This window comes from Medicago truncatula, chromosome 3 (genome assembly GCF_003473485.1).
Source record: "Medicago truncatula cultivar Jemalong A17 chromosome 3, MtrunA17r5.0-ANR, whole genome shotgun sequence".
NCBI classification, from domain to species: Eukaryota; Viridiplantae; Streptophyta; class Magnoliopsida; order Fabales; family Fabaceae; genus Medicago; species Medicago truncatula.
Genome location: NC_053044.1, coordinates 55,488,419 through 55,499,234, shown reverse-complemented (window position 1 = coordinate 55,499,234; position 10,816 = coordinate 55,488,419). Strand labels below are relative to the sequence as shown.

Below are 10,816 nucleotides of genomic sequence, written 5' to 3'. Positions count from 1 at the left end.
CCTTGGAATCTATGGCATCCTCACACACAAAGTTATTATACGGTTTCTTCATTTTCAGTGGACCTCGCCTGCCATGAGAATGTTTCTGTAGGATGCAGCATGTTGTGCGAACAGTTACGATATTGAATCATCCTCTTTAAATCTGAATCGAAACTCAAATCAATATTATCCTAGCAAAACAGAGCAGAATCGAATCAGAACATAATCAAATCGCGTTTTCTGTAGCATTGCGTTTTTAGGTTTCCCTCTTCTGTTTCAGAATCACAAATAAATCTTGCAAATCGAATCGCAGCATATGCAACTTCGTCCTCCTCCTCCTCCTCCTCCTCCTCCTCCTCCTCCTTCTTCTTCTCTTCTTCTTCTTCTTCTTCTTCTTCTTCTTCTTCTTCTTCTTCTTCTTCTTCTTCTTCTTTTCTTCTTCCTTGTACGTTTCTGGGTTAAAGGATAACTAGAAAAGAGCAATAAGAAAGTGTTAAAAGGGTAATTAGAAAAAAGGAAAATAATAAGATAATAAGATAATCTGAATTTTGTGGGTTTTTTAACTGATGAGTAACAGAAGGGTAACGGTGACTAATTTTAAAAAGATAAAGGACGAAAATGAGAAAAATAAAAGATAAAGGACTAAAACGTTACCTAAAAATAAGTTAAGGGACTATTTATATAATTTTGCCTTTAATATAAATGGGTATTAAAAAAATCAAAAATAAAATTCTATACACATTCATCCTGCCACATCAACCAAGTGATCTAGTCATATGGGATTCGGGGGTTAAAATCAAAGAATCTTCTAATGTCGAGGGGGGATCTCCAAGTTTTTTTCTTCATAGAGAAGTAAACTAAAAGTCGCTCAAATGACAGAGGGTAAAAGCCTATTAACCATTTTTTTTTTATCTTTTTGTCATAAAATACATAAAATGTACTAAAGTCATAATACCTTTTCCACCACCAAAATCATTGATTAATCTCAACTATAACCTTTCATTTTACCATTTTTACAATCATCTTATTAAATATGTTAAATATCCCTTATAAATTTTAAAATTAAATATCAATGAAATTAATACGATGTAATTAGTTGTAGATGAAAAATCTTGATCGAATTTAGATTTACTTGTTTAAATCCTCTCTAACTTGCTACGAGTATTGATTTTCTTGTTTAATTTGGGTTACATAAAGTCATTATAACTTGGTTTTAAAATTTAAAAATAAATTAAATAAATTATTGCAGGCTGTGGGGTTTGGGATAAATTAAAAAAATTATTGCAGGCTGTGGGGTTTGAACCCACGCGCACTCAGTGCAGTAGGTCTTAAGTCTACCCCCTTAGACCACTCGGGCAAGCCTGCTTAAGTTGTTGATTATCTTCAAATTTACAACTAATAGTATACCATGGGGTCCGAGCTTGAGTTTTGCTCATGTAGGTCATTTCAATCAACGCACTCTAAGTAGGTGGACAGTTTATTTGTCAAAAAAAAAAAAGTAGGTCGACAGTTTAATTTTGTAGCACTGTTTGTTTTGTTCTTGCATCCTATGCTAACTACTTGAGAATTGATATTTAAACAATCATTTTATAATAATTTTGTGACAACTTTCTCTTTTATATCCATATTATATTTTTACTTTCTTTCTTATACAACATTTTATAATTATTTTTACTATGCTAAGATTTTCTTTGTAAAAATAAAATTGTCTATTTAGTTGTCAAATTAATAGATGTTTAAATAACACTACTCTAAATATTTATCCAGCAGTGAAGTAATGATGAATGAATTTGAAAAATGTTGTATAGTAGGTACTAATTAAACAAATAGCCTCTTCTTCATATATCATATTGTCTTTTAATTCAATCACATAACATATAGTCAATATGGCGACATAATGGATTAAATTATTAAAGGGTTAGATACGTTTTTTTTTTTATTCTTGTAAATATATCAAATTTTTGTTTCAATTTCACTAAAAAATTTCTTCGACTTTTAGTTTTTATAGAATTTTCAATCACTACTTTTGATCCATATTTTTAAGTCAACCAGTGTATTTTTTAATAAAATTATGCATAAATGTGTAGAATATTGTAAAAATCTCTCATTTTTATTATAACAAATATGATTTCATATTTAATTCATGTTTTGTTAAAAAAAGTCTATTTTTTTAGTGATTTTTTTTTGTGATGGCCGGGGTTCGAACCCCAAACCTTGCATATATTATATATTGTCTCTACCAACTGAGTTACACCCACAAGGTTTTTTTTTTAGAGATTTTTATAATATTATAAACGTTTCTGCAAAATTTTATTTAAAAATATGAATTATAAATATTTTACTTAAAAGGTTTTGCCAGCCACCCATGAAGGTGTCTTTTAGCAACCCACATCTCAAGGTGATATTATCCACTTTTTAGTTATAAACTTGCTAAAAGACACCTTCATAAATATTAGTTGGTGTTTTTTAATAAATGTCTATACAATAACTTGCTAAAAGACACCTTCAGACACCTTCATAAAAGGTGTCTTATAGCAAAACCCTTACTTAAAAGGATTCAAAAGTGAAGAAGGAAATTTTATGAGAGACTAAAAGTCAAAGAATTTTTTTAGAGAGACTTTAAACGAAAAGTTATTATATTTTTAGGGACTATAAACATATATAATCCAATATTAAATGTTAAGAAAAAACATTTTTTATGGATGTTTGGTTGATCATTGATGAGTGAAGACTAAAGTATATCGGTTTATTTTTGTGAGAAACTAAAAATTGTATTTTTTTTTTTTATAGTGAGGGACTAAATAGGGTCTCAATTTTTTTGCCGGGGACTAAAATGGAAGAATTGTAAGGATTATTTCATTTAGATAATAATAATCTAACGATATATAAAGGGAATATATGATTTTTGTTTGGCTGATTTTATTATCATTCCAATTATACCCTTAAAGAAATTTGTTGTTAAGAAAACTATATTATTGGTGTTATTAAAATGATACTGATTTTTATTATATTTGTTATATTATTGGTAAAATACATGCATAGTTTGTTAATATTTAAAAAGTCACGGACGTCTATACATATAACTTTAATTAAAATAAAAATTTTACAAAATAAACGTTGATTATAATTTACACGTGTTAACATAGGAATAAAAAAAAAACGGACAAACAGACACAAAACACCCCGTTTTAGTGATAGCAATACAAATAACAATATTAATGATGATGATGATGATAATAGTAATATGATATAAATCATACACACACAAAGTTTTCCAAATACACCATTATGAGATCTAGTCATCAGTTACTACATGAACTAACATCGGTTGTGTAGGAGGTGGTAATGATGTGTCAACGAGAGGTGAAGTTTGTTGAATTGTTATGCTTGCTAACGTCTGAGATTTAGTCACTAAAGCACTAAAGCAATCTTTGCACTTTAAAAATTGTTGTTGACATATTTGATAGGGCTGAAAAAAAAAACCATCGGCACTTAAGTGCGGAAGAACACAATTTTTTTTTTTTGTTGAAAATACTATGGTTCCATGTTAGAAAAGACCAGGTACAAAAGAATATCTTCTAACTGTGTGAAAAATATTATGATCTCATACTCACGCAAGTATTTTATCCATTATACAAGATTCCGATTTATTCATTGGTTGATTTTGCTGGAAACTGTGTGAAAACTAACAGCATTCTTATTTTAGAAATTAATCCCCTGAGCTAGATGTATACCTCTATTGTCATCAATTTCAAAAGTTCCAGCATCATGGAAAACCAAACGAAGCACACCTGCAGCCTTTCCCGCTGTACCTGGTCTTTTGTAACATGGAACCATAATATTTTCAACAAAAAAAATTATGTGTTCTTCGGCACTTAACTGCAGCCGGTTCATTACTTCGGTAGTTAACTGTCGAGGGGGTATTTTCGTCTTTTACATATGTTTTTCAGCCTATCAAATATGTCAACGTTAATTTTCTTGCACCTTTTCTAGTCATATTTTTTTGGGGTGAGAATAAAGAAAAGAACAAGAAAGTATTGTGAGAACATCGCTCCCACACAACACCTGTGTACGACTGTTCTTCATTGAAGCACGATGGTGTACCTGCAAAGACATTCTAATACTCAAGTTATATGGGGTTTTTAAAGAGCTTTTAGGTATTTTCTAAGTATATGAGTGTGTGTGCATGTTTTTTTTAGCGAGTTGAGTTGCTGTATTTTATAGATTGTTTATTGTGCCATGTAGGCTTGATCAGTTTGACGGTTGCACATTTTGTGATGTGAGGGCTGAGCGAATATTTGATCTTTTTAGTCACAATACCAATCCCTTTCTTAACAGCCATCAAGCTTCTCAGATTCAATCATTTGTGATCTGGAGCTACCAGAGAGTTTTACTTTCATCAACGAGCGCCTAATTTATAATTAGTTTTACATATCTAGCTATAAGTGTGTAACCATTTTTCATTTTTATAAGGAAACTTCAACCAAAACAAATTCTTTAAAATCACCGGCTATTCCAATTTCCCAGTAAAATACATATATACACTATGCCCAAACATAACAATATTATTAAGAAAAGGTTACTTTGATAAATACAAATAAACGGATAATCAACTAAAATCATACAGCACTAATTTACAAAGCAGCAAAAGCATCATCCACCCATCTCTTATGTTGAACAGATGCGTCGCCATTTCCAGTATTATTGGCACTAGAGCCTAAGAATATGGCTCCAACAGCAGCTTGTACTTTGTTCATCCTCTTTCGGTGTCGAATTCGTCGTAGAACAACTTCTTTGTCAAGATTCTTACAGTTCTCAATTGGTTTTAAGAACAACTGACTAGTAACGTTGAACACTGACTCTTCCTCTTCTTCTTCCTCAACTCCCCTGTTTCCACCAACTTCAACTTGTTTGTCATTTAACACAACACTTCTTCGTTTCACTGCCTTGTTGGAGTTGGAAGAAGACATGTTTCTTTGCATATCGAAAGTGATGATTCGAAAATAGCTTCAGACTTAAGAGTGTGTGAGCATCTGCATAAGTTGGTAACGAGTATCTACTTTTATAAGTGGTGACAGAATATTTTGTTTCATGCATAATCTATTTTTTATACATAGAGTTAAAGAATTTTTACTTTTTAATTTTGAAGAAGGTCGGTGTGATACGATATACGATGTGTCTTAGACACCGACAACAATAAATAAATAAATATGGTGTTCAAGGCCATGGGGGATGGCCGAGACATTAATGTCCCCCCATATGAGTAAAAAAAAAAACTCTAATGACTTCTAACAAAGACAATAAATAACCTAATAATTGAATTCATATCTTTAATGAGTTTTAACAAAGACATATTGTTATGAAGATTTTAAGTTCGACTTAAGTGAAACAATTTTTTATTAGATTTTACTCACTCTCAATCAAACTCCGAATTATCAATGTCATTTTTTCTTGAAAATAAATTTTTACATTGATAAAATGTGTTTTTGTACAGTCTAAATTAGATTTTTAGGTGGAACAATTCTTTGTCAGACTTACCTTACGACTGAACTTTGAATTATCAAGGTCCTGTTAGAATGGAAACTGAATGGTCAAACTTTTTATTTAAATTTTTAATCTTCAATTAATCAATCAATAGTACGGATTTTATGTCACGTGTCATTTTCACATTTATTCTCAATATTTTATTTTTAAACAAATATTTTGATTTGCCATAAATATTTTTATGTAGCATATATATCTCAACACATAGGTTAAGATCAAATGGTTGAGATCACAATTGATGACAAAGCTCTCAAAATACATACATTGACACTACCTACTAAATATTTCATATAATTTTTTAATTGATTTCAAATATTTGATGTAGAATTCCCTAAAAAAATAATTATATTTGGTGTAGCATAAATATTTCATTTTTAAAAAAATACACATAGACTTTGATTATATCTTACCAATTTATTTTAAACTTTCTAATTTTATTTGAACATTTTTTTTTCAACAAATTTAACTATTTAATATCAATTCAAATATAAAAAGCATATGGCAGTTGTGAGAATTTTATGTGAAGAACCACATGAAAAACATTTAAGAAAATGCACTAAAGTTTTATCTTAGCAAAAAAACTTAGGTCCATTTTTTTGGTATGGTTTCTAACTAAACTACGCATGATTTCCTCAAACTCACAATTTTCTCCGACTTTGTTATAGCCACAAAAAAATATATTTTTAACTAAGAATCATACGAAAAATACATTAAGGAAATTCACATAGGTTTTATCTTAATACTATCTATTTATTTGTTTCTTAGTTTTCTCCTTCATTAAATTTCCTTGAAAATTATATTTAATTCATTATAGAGTTTGTCAAATTTAATATATAACTTGTAATTTTTAACTAATAGACCAATAGAGAAGATTTTAGATAATTTTTTGATTAAATTATTCATTTTAGTTAATTTTATATATTTAATAGCAAAAAGACGGGCACGTTATGAACGGTGTTTTTTATGAAATTGTAATTTTGATTAAAAGTATAAAGATTAGATGCTTGTGAATTTCAAATTATAACAAATCCAAAAAACTGCGTTTCTCTCTTTCAATGACATCGATAATATATCAAATATAATATAAATTCATATTTTTTTTAGTGACACCAAATATATAACATCCTAAACAAATATTATTATTGAAAAATTTGTTTAAGGGTGTAATTAAAAAAAATTAAAAGTCATCCCAAAATCTCATATCCTCTTTATTAACACAAATACAACACAAATATAACACATTTTTGAGATGACTTTTGAGTTACGTGAATTTTTAATAAATATAACACAAATACTAATATTTTTGATAATCTTTAAAACTTAGGCCGCTATAATTTATTTATTTTATATTTTAGGCAAATGTTAATAGTTTATTTAATAAATTAAGGGTTGTAATATGACCGGTCTTTCTTCTTCTTATAACTTTTGACTTAAATGAACTTTTAATAAATATTATATATATGACACAAACATTAATACTATGTATGTAACCTGGGCAAAGCGGACAAATAAACTGGTTAATAGAAAATTTGAGATCATGAGTGGTTGAATTAGAATCCAACAATTCTAAGTCTTTTAAAAGAGAGTTTAACATCAGTTACCGTTCTAGTTCAAATTCAACAATGTTAAATCTCTTAAAAGAAAGTTTGGTATCAATTACGATTCTATTATCCAGTTTTATTATGATTTCTATTCACTCTTTAACCAATTCTCTGTAGCAAGTGTGTTAGTTAACCACTCGATCAACATGTTAATGTCATTTTACCATGAACTTTAGAATTATTTCAAAGGTAACAATGACTTGAGTCTTAAAGAAAGGATTGTCTAGCCATGCTAAAATCATGATTCGTATAAGCAAAATCAATTTTTGCGGTTCTACAAATCAAGGGTCGTCCAAAAGTAAGGTCAGACAATCCCTTATTTACAATCTCATCTTTTGGTACATAACAAATTGCCTCTTCATGATTTGTTACTCTTAAAACCTTAGTTAACTTCAAGTATTACATTGCCTTGGTGACCCTACATATACCAAAATGCTAAGTCACTTAAAGATGCATCTGAGAAGATGTTGTCTGTTAATAGATTGAGTCTGTGTAGCATCGGGGGACAAGGGTATGACGGGGCTAGCAATATGCGATGTCGGTTTTATGGTCTGAAAACTTTAATCCAAAATGAGAATACATCTGCTCAGCGATGGTGATGTTGGTGACAACAGTGATGGTGAGAAATCAAATCATGTTGGTGACAAACACGATGGTGAGAAAAGGAAGTAATAAAGATGTTTTTGGCTATGTCTGAACACATGAAAGAACCAGAGAAAGAGAGATCTAGTACAAGTAGAAGGAGACTCCTAGAGAAAACGAGATGAGCCTAAACTGAGCATAATAAGTTATGCAGTATACATTTTAATATTTACACTTAGTATTAGTTTTATAATGCGACTTAGGTGAACATGGGATGTATTCAATATTATTTCATTTCTTGCCTATTCAACTAACAGACAATCTTCATGCACTTTTCAAAAATAACATGTGTACATAATTGCTTATTTAATTTTCATGTAGAGGACAATTTTTGACGAAACCAACTTTCATAAACTTTTCCAAAACAACATCGGTACTACATAACTACTTAATTAATTTTTTCTTGAGAAATCAGTTTTTGACCTTTGGCTCTTGTTTTTCTACTTTTTTCCCCCTTTTTTCTGCGTAGTCTGATCTTTGATTGTTTAACCCATATTTCTCTTCATAAAAATATGACCAATATAACATAAAGAAACAATACAAGTGTACGATAATAAACATTAAACATGGATACACTCATGTGCCAAAAATAATTGTCAATCTGGATAACATTTGTGTAATGTTTTTCTATTTCTATTGTTGTTGAATTATTGTTTTATTGTTGTTAATGATGAGTAATGCTTATAAAAAAAGGTTAGTTAAAAAAAGGGTTAAATATGTTTTTGGTCGCTATAAATATATCACCTTTTTGTTTTAATCCATGTAAAATTTTCCTTCAACTTTTAGTCCCTATAAAATTTTCTATCACTACTTTTGATCCCATTTTTAAGTTAACTTTTTTATTTTTTAATGAAATTGTGTAGAATATTGTAAAAATCTCTCCCAAAAAATTTAGAATATTTTAACAAAGCATAAATTATAAATGAATTTTTAACCTCCAAAAATATAAAAAGTCATATTTAATTCATGTTTTGTTAAAAAATTATAATTTTGTTTGTGAGAGATTTTTGTAATATTATAAACTTTTCTGTAAAAAATATGAATTCTACGTATGAGTTTATTTTAAACGAGGGATTAAAAGTGAAAATGAAAATTTTTTAGAGGACTAAAAGTTGAAGAAATTTTTTAGAAAGATTAAAACAAAACTTGACAAATTCATATGAATTAAAAACATATTAAACCCTTAAAAAAAAAAAACTTCCAAACCCATCTAAAGATACAAACCAAAACTCTTTTGGATTTTTGGGTAATCATTCTTGTGGCTTAATAGAATAGAAAACACAAGGACTACTACGCCCCCATCAAGACATTCAAACTAAACAAAGTTTCGGAGAATGAAATAAAGATAGGGGCAAATTCTATGGTACACCTAAAGATATGAGTGTATTGGTATTTGGTACATCAAATCATTAAATCAATAGTTAAATGTGTTATTTTTTGAAGAGAAAAATTATTTTCTATCACCTATAATTATAATAATTAAATCTTATTTATCAAAAACATCGACGAAATAAAATTTGATTTTTCTGAATTTTTAGTACTCGTAATAGAGAATTTTGATTATTTTTTACAATAAAATGTAAAAAAAATTAGTATGATTTTTATAAACAATGAAATGATATTTTCTAAAATATAAATATCAACAAATAACTTTTTATTTCATAAAAATAATAGTTCATTTATAAATTTTTGAAGTAAGAGTACCGGTACACCTTAATTTGCGGGTGTACCGTAGAAGTTCTCATATTTAAGAGATATCTTCCAAAATTGTCTGAGCAAAAGCTATTTTTAAAACACATCAATTACTAACTTTCCATTGCGTTATTTAGGGATAAAATGAGAATTTTGGAGGGCATAAGAGCAAATAATGAGTGAGAAGAGCAACCTTAAAAAACTTAAGTACCGCATAATTGCGGCATAGATCCATCATATCCAAGATTTGTCACCTAATCCCATTTGTTCGAATTTGATGACGTAGTGTCTCCCTCGCCTTAATGGCACGTAGAGTAAAACACAACTATTTTTTCTTCTAGTTCGGTTAAATAGTTGAGTGACTAGATTTTAAATGTGAAAAAGTGAAATTAATCTCTACAAAAAGTCCATTTTAGCTATAAGTGAAAAGTGATATCTGATAACTACCTTCTATTTCCTTTATATTTTATTTGTCTATATTGTACAATCAATTCAATTGTTTATAATTTAGATTTAGATTAGATGGTGGAAGGAAGGTCCACATGCATGAGAAATGTTATTTAAACAATATTTATAAAATAATTAAATATATAAAAAATGTAAATATTAACTAACATAAAAAAAAAAAAGATAATTAAAATAAGAGAGTTGTTCCGACATTTGTTTTTACAAATGGACAAAACTTATGCACAGTTCCATACCTGCTGTTTTCAAATCAAAACGTGACATTGTACAACTTATCCACATCAGCTAACGTAGTGAAAACGGCGTGAAGTTCTTAACGTTTCCAGCAAATCCCTTTTTTAGGAGCACTACACAACCACCGTCCCTATGCGCTAACAACATAAACCGGCAAGGAGAGAATCTAAAAGAGCAAGGTAAAGAATTGATGGAGATGCACATAAAGAGTAAGAGGAATGGGTTGGAATTTTGATTGAAGATGTTAAATACATTGATTTTATGTATTTATCTCTATTTTTCTCAATAAAGAAATAGTTTGAGGCATCAACTTTAATCTATGTGACAATAGACAAAATCCAAACTTGGTTTGGAATGTTGTACAATCAAACAAAATTGTTACCTTCAATCAATCTCCAACTTAATAGTCTCCACTGTTTATATAGTGGTTTGTTCCTGAGTTAATGAATCGCAGACTCAATCACGACCACAATACAATTTCTCACCAACAAGTGATAACCAACATCGATTATTGGAAAGATGAAAGAAAGCATTAAAATTAATTTGACCAAATTATATTAGAAGGATCGTATGCTTTTGACTATGGATTATGTGTGGTGCTCGTCAAAAACGGTTGCGATTGATTACAGGGAAACAATAAAAATTTCACACCGTTTCAC

General features: G+C 29.1%; 1 non-coding gene across 1 annotated transcript; it reads right to left on the bottom strand.

Annotated features, from left to right (window-relative positions):
• Positions 1-1,261: 1,261 nt before the first annotated feature.
• Positions 1,262-1,344, bottom strand: TRNAL-UAA (transfer RNA leucine (anticodon UAA)). The gene has a single exon. It is a non-coding gene; the product is annotated as a tRNA-Leu (tRNA).
• Between the last annotated feature and the right edge of the window lie 9,472 nt (positions 1,345-10,816).